General features: G+C 38.3%; 1 pseudogene across 1 annotated transcript; it reads right to left on the bottom strand.

Moving 5' to 3' along the window:
- Positions 1–9,923: 9,923 nt before the first annotated feature.
- On the bottom strand, positions 9,924–10,684 carry LOC308641790 (mas-related G-protein coupled receptor member X2-like; annotated as a pseudogene). Its single transcript has 2 exons — positions 10,562–10,684; positions 9,924–10,377 (listed from the first exon to the last, which is right to left on the bottom strand). The product of its transcript is annotated as a mas-related G-protein coupled receptor member X2-like (transcript).
- Positions 10,685–14,621: the final 3,937 nt, after the last annotated feature.

Consider the following 14,621-nt stretch of genomic DNA (forward strand, 5'->3'; position numbering starts at 1 on the left):
ATATATAGATGGAAAATCTGCATGAGAAAAATATGTATTATGATATGTGTTTGAGAATTACGTATTAAAAATTATATCCTACTACATATGTTTAAGAATGACTAAAATCTAATCACTGGCAACATTAAGTTCTGAAGAGAATATGGAGCAACAGGAATTCTTACACATTGATGGGAATACAAAATGGCACAATATTTTAGAAGACAGTCTTCAAGTTTCTAAAACTACCAAATATTGACTTATCCTAAGATCCAGCAGTCATGTTTCTAGTTATTTACACAAGTGAGTGGCAAACTTAGGTTCACACAAAAGTCTGCACATATATTTATACCATCTTTCATCATCATTTAAAAAACTTGGAAGCAACCAAGATACTCTGATTATCAAAATGTGAACCTCCCCAAAAATAAAGTCTTATTCATCAAATAAAAAAATGAGCTATCAGTCTATAAAAAACATGAAAGAACCTTAAATGTATATTGCTAAGTGTAAGAAGTTTGTCTGAAAAGAGCCACACACTGTGTGATTACAACTAAATAGAATTCTAAGGATGGTAAAACTATGTAATAAAAAGCTCAGTGATATCCTGAGGATCTGGGGAAAGAGAGGGAAGTTGGTGAAGCACAAGACATTTTTAGGGCATTAAAATACTCCGTATGGCACTGAAATAGTAAAAAATTCTGCTTTTATCTAAGTGTATTGAATGAACCCTAGTGGTAACTATGGCCTTCAGTTTATAATAAAGTATCAGATAGGTTTATCAATTTTAATAAGTACACCACACCATGAAAAAAATCAATAGCAATAAAAACTGTATAGGGGTAAAGCTGAGAAGAGCAGATATATGGAAACCCTCCATACTTTCTGTGCTATTATTCTGTAAACCTAAAAAGTGCTCTCAAAATCATAAAAAATTAGTAAACTATCAAATGGATACATATTTGTAATACACAACTTCCAAAGGACTTATATTCAGCATCTGGTATAAATCCCTAAAAATTAACAGGGAAAAGTGGAAATAATAAAAAATGTAAACTTAAAACAATTATGAGTAGCCACTGTGTGAATAAAATGATGTTCAATTTCATAAATTATTAGGGAAATGCAAATTAAAACAATAAAATGCTACTTTACACTCGCTATAATGACCAGAATTCAAAGGACTGACATGACAATACCATGTTCATCAGGTGCATGTGCAGCAAGTGGATTCCCATACTCTGCTGATGAGAATGTGAAATAGCAGAGTGACTTGAAAAGCAGTTGAACAGTTTCTTATTTAGACTTATCTTATGATCCAGCAATTTTGCTCTATGTTTTTTAATCCAAGAAAATGAGATCATATGTCCACAAAAATCCTTGAATAAGAATGTACACAGCAGCTTTACTTCTAACACTCGAAAACTGAAGACGACCCAGAGCGATTAATATGAAAATGGTTAAACAGTGGTACTTCTGAACTCAGTTTTATATTGCTGATATAAGGAATGAAATGAAAAAATCAACCCAAAAAATGTAATAATGAGTGAAGGAAGCTAGAAATAGAAAATGTCCATAGTATATTTTTAAATAAATAAAGTTAAAGATGGGCAAAACTGATATTTGGTGATAAAAATAGGAATAATGGTGGCCTCAGATAATGGGCATGTGGTAACAAAGCAACTTTCAGAGGTATAAAAATGTTTTGTGTCTTGAATGTGTTTCAGGTCACCTGGGTGTATTTTTCTACCAAAAAACATCAACTATACAATTGTGATATTTACTCATCACTCTATTATAATTTTGCCATCGGAAAAATAACAAAAGAGCATTAAATAAAGAAACTTTAAAAATTAATGTATTATTTTCATAGAACATGGAGAAAACTGGATTTAATTAAAAGTAATTAATTAATGAAGTATATATAGGGATCTTTTTGGAATCAAAGACAAATTTGACATGAACCCTGTCCTCCAGGAATAATTAATCTGGTAAATCCCTTCAAAAGCCCACCATAAGGGATTAGAGAGCTCCCAGAGAGAGAATCTCTTTTTTAAAAAAAATTAAATATTTATTTAGTTGTAGATGAACATACAGTATCTTTATTTATTTTTATATGTTGCTAAGGATCGAACCCAGTGCCTCATACTTTCAAGGCAAGCACTTCACCATTGAGCTATAGCCCTAGCCCCCAGAGAGAGAATCTCTAAAGGCAAAAAGGAAAGGTACCTGGGATGCTGATGCAGGATATGTGAAAAGAAGCCATGGGAAGAGAGTCTACCTTAAAATGTACATATGCAAGGTTGTTGGTTATCTGTTCATAATGCACATCTTCATGTACAAGAAAATTTAAAAATGGTGAAAGCAATACATTTAAGGATGACGTATTCAATTCCAGTGAGTAGAGATTTAGCACAGGTTTGAATTTAAAAGTCTCCAGTTTATTTATTTATTCCTTAAGGTACTTATAAAATAAAAACTTATTAGGTTGGGGAGATATTCTAAGCCTGCCAAAATTAAAGAATAGTGTCCTTTTAAGCCCAGATTGAAATTTAATTCTTTTAGTTTTAAGACATATGCAGATATATATGAAAAGAAATGATTAAAAATGTAACATTCATCTCTTTCAGGTGCAGTGGTCAAAGAAATGCAGAGTTTTCCTGCATTGCTCACAGACTTCTGATCGAAGACAGATTGGTCAATGTGGGAATGATCTGAACCCCAACATTGTCGAAATTCACATGGATGGGGTAAAGACTCTGAGTAAAGCCATTGCAGAGACATGAAATCACCATTTGTTTAACAATCCTGTCTCAGTCCTCATGAGGATGATTATTATCTAACTGTTTAAAGATAAGAGGCCAGGAATTAAATCAGTTAAGAAAATCTCCAAATCTGATTATGAGAGAATTTGGCTGTCAAAGCAAATCTGTCTGATCAAAGCAAAAGCTCATCACTATCCCAATCTGTTGCCTGCCAAGGTTTCCTGAGGAGAATTTCCACATTGATCCTCTTCTGGAGTGTCCTGCAGAACCCCCTGCAGAACCCTCTGCAGAACTAGGAGGTTCTGCTGCCCTTGAAGCCACTGGTTGGTGCAGATGTTCACAGGGCAGGATATGTAGAAGTGGAAAATGTGCCAAGACAATGTGTCTATATGAGTCTAAAGCCAGAGTAACTGGAACCTTTGGATGCTTGTGGGCAGACCACAGATGAGGAAGCCTAGCAGTATGAGCACCCTGTACCATAGCCCATTCAGTAGCATTTACTAGGAAATACAGAGGATCCTGACCAGTGGGACCAGGCTGGACCCTGAGAGAATCATAAAGAAACAAACAAAAGACTCACCCACATGGCTGTGATAAAATCAAATGTCTGACAAGAATCACAGTCAAAATGCTCTTACAGGAAGTGACAAGAGTTCTCTAGTGGGATGCTCAGCAGCCGGGACAGGGTCCAGAGCAAGGCACATATGACAGCTGACATGTGTCTCCAGTGGCGCTGTGATACCAAATGCACAACAGAACAGATATATCTTGTTTGTTGCTAATGGCATGAAGCATGCTCAGGCCTGCAATGTAAGCGAAGGTCAACACCATATTGAAGAAGTTGTGCCTGTAGATATAAAATGGAAGGTGATGATATTTAATAGGGCATTTATAATGTGGCAGTAAAGGAGGAGAAATTCCACTGCAGCCACATGGAGGATGAAGACGGAGAAGGCATTTCTGCACATGAGGGAGCCCTGGGGACAAAGCACAACCATGCCTTCTGCCAGTCCAACCAGGGCAATGGTGAGTTCAGTGGATACAGATAAGGATATCCTTGTCAAAATATGAGATAATGTCCTCCTCGTTTCTATTCACTGTTATGAAATCAGTACTCCAGGATGGAATGGCTGGTTCCATGCTCAGAAACCCTCTACCTATGCTCCTGGCACAAGATGTAAGCACCTGCTGCATGAGATCTCATTCTTAGGACAACATGGCTATGTAGGAAGTACTGTCCCTGTGTAATAGCAGAGGAAACAGTCTGTCAGATATAAGTAATTTATCAAATATGGAGAATTTTGAAACCTGGATAACATCCAGTACCCTGTGACTCTAAGGCCTGATCTCTACTTCAGCACAGGTCTGTTACTGACCTAGAAAAATTCCACGGTCCCAACAACCTGACACACTATGTAAGGCCATGTCATGATCCCTGGAGGCAGGATGAAGAAATTACCATGTGATCCAATTATACCACTCCTGAGTGTTTCTGAAGGAATCAAGTCAGCATACTACAGAGATGCCCCATGCCCATGGTTATCACAGCACTGTTCACCATAGCCAAGAATCAGCATAGATGCTCTTCAGTGGCTAAAAGGATAAAGAAAATGTAGTTATTGGCACAATTGACACAATATAGTATTATTCAGCCAAAAAAAAAAAAAGAAATCATATCATTGGCAGAAAAATGGATGGAAATGGAGATAATCTATGACATGGAATGCACACTGTAGGGAAAGCAGATCTAAAATCAATAATTTATACTTCTAAGTAAACTCATAAAAAAGAACAAATTAAATCCAAAAAGCACAAGAAAAAAAATAATAAAAGATATCAGATATCACTAAATTGAGAACAGAAAATTAGTGGAGGAAAACTAATAAAACCAAAAGTACTTTTTTTGAAAAAAAATAACAAAATTGTGAATTCAGCTGGTATGAACATTGATATGACTGTGTCACTGTAGTATGCTGATTTTAAGTCTTTGGGTATATACCCAGGAGTGGTAAAACTGTGTTAAATGTTGGCTCCATTCCAAGTTTTCTAAGGAAACTCCATTCTGCTTTCCACAGTGGTTGCACCAAGTTACAGTCCCACCAGCAGTGTATGAGTATACTTTATTCCCCACATCCCATCAAAATTTATTGTTACTTGTATACTTGACAATTGCCATTCTGACTGGAATGAGATGGAATCTCAGTGTAGTTTTAGTTTTGCATTTCTATAATTGCTAGAGATGTTGAACTTTTTTTCTAAAGAAAATGTGGGATCATTATACTGTCGTGTAACTAATTAAAACAAATTTAAAAAAGGAAAATGTGGTATACATATAATATTCTATACAAAATAGAATATTACTCAGCCATGAATAAAAATAAAATTATGTCATTTGCTCATAAAAGGATATATCTAGAGACTATCGTGCTAAATGAAATAAGCCAGTCCCAAAAACCACACAGGCAAAATGTTCTCTCTGATATGCGGATACTAACACAAAATAAGGGAGGAACAATGGAAGTTCATTGAATTAGACAAAGGGGAATAAAGGGAAAGGAGGGAGGATAGGATTAGGAAAGAAAGTAGAATGAATTGGACATAACTTTCCTATGTTCAGTAAGAATACATGACCCATGATGCTCCACATCATGTACAACCACAAGAAAGAGATCCTAATTAGGATAAGTTATTCTCTGTGTATGTATAATATATCAAAATTCTCTCTACTGTTTTGTATATCTAAATAAAAAACAAATAATAAATAAATAAATTTAGTGGATGAAAAGGAAAATATGAAAAAAATTGATAAACCTCTCATCAAGCTAAGAAAAAAGAAGACACAAGTTACTATAATGAAAATGGAAAGAGAAGAGGGACCCTCAAAACACAGTTCTTTGAAGAGATCCATAAAAACAAAACTTGGAGAAAAGAGAGAGAGAGAGATATCACATGAATGACTCATATTAGAAGTGAAAGGAGATGTTGCTACAGAGCCCATGAACATTGACAGAACGATCAAGGAGTATTAGAAACAAATCTATGCCTCCAAATTTGATAGATAAAGTATTCCAATTTTTAGCAAAACATTGACCATGATATGGATAATCTGACCACACCTGTACCTATTCACACTGACTCAAGAATTAACAATCTTCCTGAACAGAAGGAATCAGGCCCAGATAGTGATATTCTCTACAATCTCTTCCAGAAACTAAAAACAGTGAACACTTACTTTCTAACACATTCTGTGAGGCCAGCATTGTCATAATATGAAAACTAGACTTCAGTAGAAGAGCATCTAGTTTCACACCAATTAGCATGTGGCCCCCGCACCAGGGTACATTTGCTCTTGTATTGATCATATTTTATACTTTCAGTGTTTTATGATTCTCTGTCATCTAGAAACCTTGCTGACCTAGGAAATACTGTCCCTACCAGGCATGGCTGGCTCTTAGATATAGCAAACGAATCCCAGGAATATGCCTTTTGTATGTAAACCAACCAATCCAAAGCACACACTACTAACTACCACCTTTATGAAGATCAAAAATGTCAATAATAGAAGAAATTTTGTATGAGTGAGGCTAGGAGGAGGAGGAGGGATACTCTCTAGGCTCTTTTTCTGTAGACATAAAAGTGCTGTGAAAATAATGAAAAGAATTGGCAAACCAACAAAGGATAAATTTATACTGAATATAGCTACCAAAGGTCTTATAATCAGCACTGAACTACTAATCAATAATGGAAAGGGGAAATAATAAAAATGTAAGAAGACACTTATAAAATAATTATGAGTAGCCAGTGAGTGCATAAAAAGATGCTCAATTTCATAAGTCATTAGGGAAATACAGACTAAAACACAAGGAAATATTAATTTACAAAGATTATAATTCAAAACACTGACAATACCATGTTTCTTGGGTCCATATGCAGCAGGTGGATTTTTATAATTTATTGGTGGGGACATGAAATAATACAATCATCTTGGAAAGTAGTTTAGCAATTTCTTATAGAATTAGATATTTTAAATTAATGTATTATTTTAAAATTAATGTTACTTTTATAAAAAGTGGAAAAATATTTATGCATAATAAAATTAGTAAAACAAAAGTTATAAGTTCTTTAGAATAAAAGGTAAACTTGACATAGGTTTCAAGAACACAGAATCTGGTAAGTCCCTTCAGAAACCTTTCACAAGGGATTAGAATACTCCAAAGAGGGAGAATCTGTGAAGAATTTCTAAAAGCAAGGGAAGGAATAGGAAGGGATGCACCTGGGATTCTAATGGAAGACATGTGAAAGGAAACCACAGCAAGACCCCCTGCCTCAAACCTGAAATTTGTGTGCATGTTAATTCATCTGTGTTTCAAACCTAATTTCATGTTTGAAAGGCTAGAAAATAATAAAAACTATAAATGTAATGATGATTCAAATCTGGTAAGTGGAGATTTAGCACAGGATTGACATTAAATGTATCTTGAGAAGTCCCAGCTTCAGCAGTGGGAGGAGCCCCATCTGCCACATGCCTGGCTCTGCCAAGGCTCTCGGCACATAGTGACCTATATCTGTCACATATCCTCCTCACCACAAAGGAAGCACAACTCAGGCCAAGGGGCGAGGTGGGGAGAGCCCAGGAAGAGATCAGCAAGGTTGTCAGCTGAACATTCCTCTGAAAAATGGAAAGGAAGCCAGCCTGGCGCGGTGGCGCGCCCCTGTAGTCCCAGCTACTTCGGAGACTGAGGTGGGAGGATTGCTTGAGTCCAGGAGTTCTGGCTGTAGTGGGCTATGCCGATCGGGTGTCCGCACTAAGTTGGGCGTCAATATGGTGACCTCCCAGGAGCTGGGGGCCACCAGGTTGCCTAAGGAGAGGTGGACCGGCCCAGGCCAGAAAGGAAGCCAAAAAGGGCAGCAGGAAAGGATACACTTTTAAGAAAATGAGTACAACCAAAGAAAAAGGGTAGCAAAGGGAAAACAGACAGAAGTGGGTAAGCAAGAAACAAAAGAAGTTGTTTCTAAAAATAAGGAAAAGTCCAGCCTCTGACCAAGCAAAAGAGAAAGAAGCCAAGTTGCTAACTACCATGTACTATTTCTTATCAGTGGTCCCTCTCTCCCTTCTTGAACAATCTGTTAAAATAATCTCATCAAATATTTTGTAAAAGCAAGTTTTTGTAGCGTTAGCAATATTTTTTAAAATGTTTATATTAGTGCATTTTAGTTAGGCATAATAGAGGGGTTCATTTTAAAATAATCTTACATTCATGGAATATAACTTGCTCCCTTTCAGTCCCCAATGCTTTCTCTTTTTCTCCCCTCTTCCTTCCCCCAAATCTCCTTCCTCTATTCTACTGGTCTTCCTTCTATTTATTTATTTTTTAAAGTAGTGCTTTAGAGATAAACATAAGGTGGAATTCACTATGATATATTCATATATGTACATAATTTTGTCTCTTCCATTGCACATTTTCTTCCTTTTCCTGTCTCTCTTACCTCCCCCTTCAATTCCCTTCCTCTACTCCACTGACCTCCTCTGTTTTTGTGGGATCTGTGTGTCCCATTTCCTAAGTGCAAATGATTTTTTTTAAGAGTTAAAATCATTGACCTTTTCCTTACTTCACTCTAGTTTTCACACACACATACAAACACACAAATTAGACCCTTGACTTTCTGACACTGGCTTCTTTCTTTACCATGATATTCTCCAGTTCCTTCGATTTTCCAGCAAATGCTATAATTTCATTATTCTCTACGATTGAGTTAAACTCCATATATTATATGATATATATCTCACATTTTCTTGAACCATTCATCTGTTGAGGGAAGGGCATCAGGGGCTAGTTCCATAAACTTTCTATTGTGGATTCTATCAATATTTTTAGGAAGGAATCCCACATTGTCTTTTCCCATTCCCTAAGTGCAAATGATTTTTTTTAAAGAGTTGAAATCATTGACTGGTTATTCATTGTGGGAGGATATGAACTACAGAAGGCTTTGACGGTCTTGAGAGTCATCCAAACATTCCACAGGTAGAAGGGTCCATTTTGTATCCTACAATACAAAGCATACTAATTGACAATTTGGAGTCACAGTTAGGCATTTGCTATGAAAATTTTAAGTCACTTCTATTTCCATATCATTTTTAGGAGATTTTTTTTCCTAAAGAAAACCACTCTTTGGATCCTTGCCCTGTCAGAACTGTGTGGCCTCTATAACAACTTTGGTCACAGTAGTCAAGTTTTTCTAATAATTTTGCTAATGTGTTACAAATAAAAATTTGAGTATATAGTATATATTACATAAAATTGTGCACTAGTGGGACTTTATTACAACTTATCAACACTAGAAGATAATGAGACAAACGGAAAATTAGTCTCCATATTTGAAGCTGGAAAGTCACTAGAGTAACTACTGTAAAAGAATCACAATGCAAGGCTTCTTAGACTTTGGGTTTATGTGTTAAGAATTGGGTACAAATTGAAAACTCTACATACTAATTAACCAAAAAAATTTCAATTATAAAAAATGCATCACTTCTATCCATTCATACAGTCATTTATTTCATTAATACAATAAACACTAATCAAGCCACAGAGATTTTCTAAGCCTTGCCACAATTAAAGAAGACTGTTCTTTGGAGGTTAAACTGAAATTTAAGTTCTTAATTTTAATCAGACAAGAAACAGAAAATGAAACTTGTCCAAAATATAACCTTCATTTAGTCTCTATCAGGTACAGTAACCAAAGAAATTTAGACTTTTCTTGCTCTACTTTCTGTCTCCTTCTGAGGAAGGGATTCAACAAAAGTAAAGCAGTCCTGGACTCAGACCTGGTGAAGGCACCAAGCTAATGGGGTAAAAGTCCTAAGGCAGTTCAAGATATCCTAATCAATGTTTGTTTAAAAGACCTTGTCTCACTTAAGTCTCACAAGGGTGATGATTATCTTAACTATTTTAAGATCAGAGGTCAAGGATGTGAGATGTTAAGAAAATGTCCCAACATGGTATGGGAGAGTTGGGTCTTAGAGCCAATCTGTCTGATCAAAGCAGAGGCTCTTCATCATCATCTCCTCTGCTGCCTGACATCTCCAGGGCTTCCTGAGAATGCTGCCTCCACATTCATCTTCCTTGGGAGAGTCCTGCAAAGCCACTGGAGAATCAGCTGGAGAGTCTGCCACGGCAGAAGTCACTGCCTAAAGGAGCCAATGAGGAAGTAAATGATGGGGCTGGTGGAGCTGTTGACAGAGGACAAGAGAGATGGAAGTGGAAGAACATATGACAAGAACATACCTATGTTGGTCCCAACCCAGGTTACTAGGAAACCTTGGATGCCTAAGGGAAGACCACAAAAAAAGAAGACAACCACTGTGAGCAGGATGGTCACATACAGCCTGGTCATCAGCCTTTGCCTGGAGCTACAGAACATCCTGACCAGCAGGGCCAAGTTAGACCCAGAGAGAACAACAAATTTTAAAAAATAGCTAAGTGACTGTGAAGAAATCAAATGCCTGACACCAAACACAATCAAAATCCTTAAACAAGTAGTCACAGTGGTATCCTTCCAAGATGCTAAACAGCAGGGACAGGACCCAGAGTAGGGCACACATGACAACTGATCTGTGTCTAGGGCGGTGGCAGTGCTATCATGCCATGGGACAGACAGTGCTCAGTGCTAATGGCACTGAGCATGTTCAAGCCTGCAATGCAGACAAAGATCCACAGAATGACAAAGAAGGTATAGATGTGGATAGAGACAGAATAAAATATGATGGCAAAATACAGCAGGGTATCTATAATGTGGCAGCAAAGAAAAGAAAGTCCTGCAGCTGCCAGGTTTAGGATGAAGACAGACAAGGTGTTCCTGCGCAAGCAGAAATCCAGAAACCAAAGCACTGTCACGTTTCCTGCCAGCCCAACCTGGGTAATAATGAGCATCAGCAACTTCATAGTCAAGAGTCTCCTTGAGAAAATATAAGGGACTGTCTTCATCTTTTTTTATTGATTATTGTGAAATCAGTCCCACAGGCTTCGGGAGTTGGATGCATGCTCAGTAACTCTCCACCAGTGTCCCTGAAAACACAAATAAGATTTCAGAACCTGCCACATGAACTTGGATTCTAAGGACCACCCCACTATATGGGAGATACTGGCTCTCTGTATCAGGGAAGTGCCGCAGTCTGGCTGGGCACAATTCAGGAGCCATTTGTCAAAAGAAACTAACTTTATTTTTAGAACTACACACGCCAAACAAAACAGCTCCTCAGGAAAAAACCCTCAGAGCCCAACTGCCACCACCGGCTTCCCACAAGCCTCTCTCCCCCACACCAGCCTCTCCACCTCCCACAATCCTCCTGCTCTTGAGGCCGATTGGCTGGGTCGCGTGGGCGGAGTCAAAGAAGTCCCCCAATGAGCAGCTCTGTGGTCTGAAAGGGCAGGGAAACAGCCCAATGAGCATCACCGCAGAGGAGCCAATCAGCTAGATGTTGCTGAGGCCCTGTGAGCCAATCATCAGCCGGCAGCTGGAAGTTTGCTGGCAGCTGGAAGTTTGCTGGGGCCCCTTTGGCTGTGGCTCTCAACAGGGAAGGATACAGAAGCTTGGAGAGCTTAAGTAATTTATTGAAGTCAGAGGGTTCTGAAACTTGGATAAAACCCAGTGCTTTCTGATTCTAAAACATGGTCTGTCTGTTACTGACATGGGAAAGTTCTATGATGCCAGCACTCTCACTGAATGTCCTAGACCATGTCATGACCCCAAAGCAGGAGGAAGAAAGGCTGGGACAGACTGTGTAGGACAGAAATGGAGGTAACCCCCAGAATTTCTCTGCACAGGGGTTTCCTTTCAGGAGCAAGAATTCAGAGGCCTCAGTAATGACAAATGGCCACCCACAGTGGTTTAGTGTGGTTCTTCTACCAGGCATAAAGAATGTCATTCAGAGTCATGAAGGAAATGTGACATTTTACAAGGGGAGGTAGGAACAGTCAGGTCTCTTCAGAAAGAACTATTTCAATTAATCAGTTTTATGAATTATGTCCATGCTGCTTCCCAGTGCCCAGCTCCTTGTGAAAGACACAGTTGAATAGTCAAGACGTCTGTAATCCACAAGTGAATGAACAAATAGGAAGCATAAGCATACTTGAAATTTGGGTTAAATGCAACACAAATTTTTAAGTGGAATTAGTCATTGGGAAACACATATAGAATTGAATGAAGCAAATGCATTCCTCATGAACCCTTCTGTGTAAAACATAGATGTATTGGAAAGAATGCCCCATGTAAAGAGAAGAGTAATAATGGTGACTGTGGTGTCTCATCTCAAGGAAGACTAATGTCTGGCTTTACTGAGCATGGAGAAGGATTTAAGGCAAGAGTTTAGAGACTTGACTCAGGGATGAACTGAACTTCCAGTGCTTTTGAGAAGTAAAAAGAAAGTTTGAGAAAGGAGAGAGAGAGAGAGAGAGAGAGAGAGAGAGAGAGAGAGAGAGAGAGAGAGAGAAAGAGAAAGGGAGAGATTTGGAAATGAGGCTGAGTTTGGTCATGAAAATATTTAAGAGGGGTTAGTGACTTGCTGTGAGATGAGTAACAAAAAACCTGTTCATTACCCTCTGTTTATGGGGCAGACCGCTCAGAAAACATATCAAGTCCATTTTGTCCAAATTGGAGAGTATTTATTAAACTGGCCAAACAGCAACTGCTCCCCACAGGACCCATACTTGTCTCTGCAAGGAACAGCATGGAGCCTGAGCATTTCAGGGTCTTTAAAGGCAAAAAACACATCTAAGTTGAGGTAGCTGCAAGCAAGCAGGGGTAATGAAGCTGAATTGAGCAGTTAGCAAAACAATGGAATACATTGGTATTTCCCATGAGACTTTCCAGGTTGGCATAGCAGCAAGCAAGCAGAAGGGAAGTGGGTCAAAATCACCCTAATTGAGTGAAAGTTAGAGAATGGTTACTAATGTCTAGAAAATCAAACTCTGACAGAGTACATTGTCAAAAAAAGTGGGGGAAACAAGGAGAGGACAATTTTACATTGTATAAGAATTGCCATTTTGTGTTGCCAAACATGTTATTCTGAGCAACTATTGATAAGTATAGAGGCAGAGGGTTCCCCTGGGAGAAACATTTCTTAAATGACATAGAATCTCAGGGTAAAGTGGAGTCTGTTTCAGGCTCATTGCCCATATAGTCTGGCCCAAAACACCCTCCCTCACTTATTCTAAAGAGTTTTCTTTCTAAAGTTAAGTATTCTTTTGATAGAGTTCTTTGAGGGGGGAATTTTTTAAGGCTCACTGATGTAGGACTTTGGGTGAAAAGAAAGATATTTATGCACAATTCAGGTGGAAAACAAGGAACTACCCAGGCTAGTTAAAATGTAGCAACTGGTTGATTAATATGAGATGTATCTTTTGATCCTGTAAGTAACTACATGATGTATTACTATTCCCTCCTTCCATTGGAGGAAGCAGAGGCACAAGAAGGTTGAGTGTTCTGCCCCAGGTTTGATACATAACAGTGACAGAGCCTGGATTTGAGCCCCCAAATCTGCACCAATGTTGCTGCCCTCTCCAACCCAGAAGTTCCTCTGCCATGTGAGGTACATAGGGAAAGAAATGGAAGATAAAAGCTTGTATTCTCAGAGATTGTGAAGTAGCAATTTATACTTTTTAATAATAGAATATGCAAAGTTTGAAACAACAAGGAAAACAAGTCCATGAAAAACAGAACACAGAAGAAGTAGGTAGAGGACAATGGATAACAGATTCCATCCCAGGACCGATACCTGCCTCTGCAAAAGACCAGTCAATGCACAAGAAATTCACACAGGAAATGAGGATCTGAGGAAAAGATGGCAGGAGGCCCTGGGCATTAAGGGCCAAATGAAAAAGCTATAGTTCTCTCTTAGCTACTCTCTAGGAACTGTCTCCTTAGGTGGCCTGACAAGGATATGGAGTAGAACCACAACCTCTGTCATATTTCCTCAGTGTTCCATTATCTTTTTGGTAATGGCACTAAACACAATTTGAACTCTATTTTTAAGTCCATTTGTATTTTTTTCTTTTGTCTTATTTATCAAACTCAAATCTCCAAAATGTCTAAACTTGCTGGGTTTTGTCATTGTTGTTTACTTTTGTATCCCCACCATATAGCACAAGTCTTTCAGAGACCAATTGTAATCTTCACATTTATCACAGGAAGGACCTGAAACATAATGAGCACAAAAGATATTTTAATCACACGGTAAAGAGCAAGTCCAATACCAGCCCTGATCTCAAACCCTCTCCAATTCTTTCTCACTCTTCCCTATCTCATTATTCACTATGTTAGGAACTCCCAAGAAACTATTTCTTGAATAATGGAATATTAAAATGCAAAAGAGAAGCCAGGTGCAGTGGCATATGCCTGTAATCCCAGTGGCTCGGGAGGCCTAGATGGGAGGATCAGGAGTTCAAAGCCAGCCTCAGCAAAAGCAAGGCACTAAGCAACTCAGTGAGACCCTGTCACTAAATAAAATACAAAATAGGGCTGGGGTTGTGGCTCAGTGGCTGAGTGCCCCTGAGTTCAATCACTGATACAAAAAGAATAAATAAAATGCAAAGGAGAATCATGGTTTAGAAACTGTTATTACTCCAGTTATATTTCTCCTTTATCATATAAGTTGGATAGATTTAGATCAGAGAAAGGACCCTAATCTCAACCTTCTTTGATAATGTTGGCCCTATATGACTAGGCACTGGCCAGTGGAAGATGAGCAGAAGTGTCCCAACTCTTGGATTGTGCTCTCCCTTCCACTCTTCCTCCAATGTGGAGTGCTAGAAGCCAGGTATGATCAAGAAGTTGAAAGGACATCTCTAGGGAATGATGAGGTTACCAAACTGAAAAGATCTC

Source organism: Spermophilus citellus (assembly GCF_964194105.1).
Source record: "Spermophilus citellus genome assembly, chromosome: 2".
Lineage (NCBI taxonomy): Eukaryota > Metazoa > Chordata > Mammalia > Rodentia > Sciuridae > Spermophilus > Spermophilus citellus.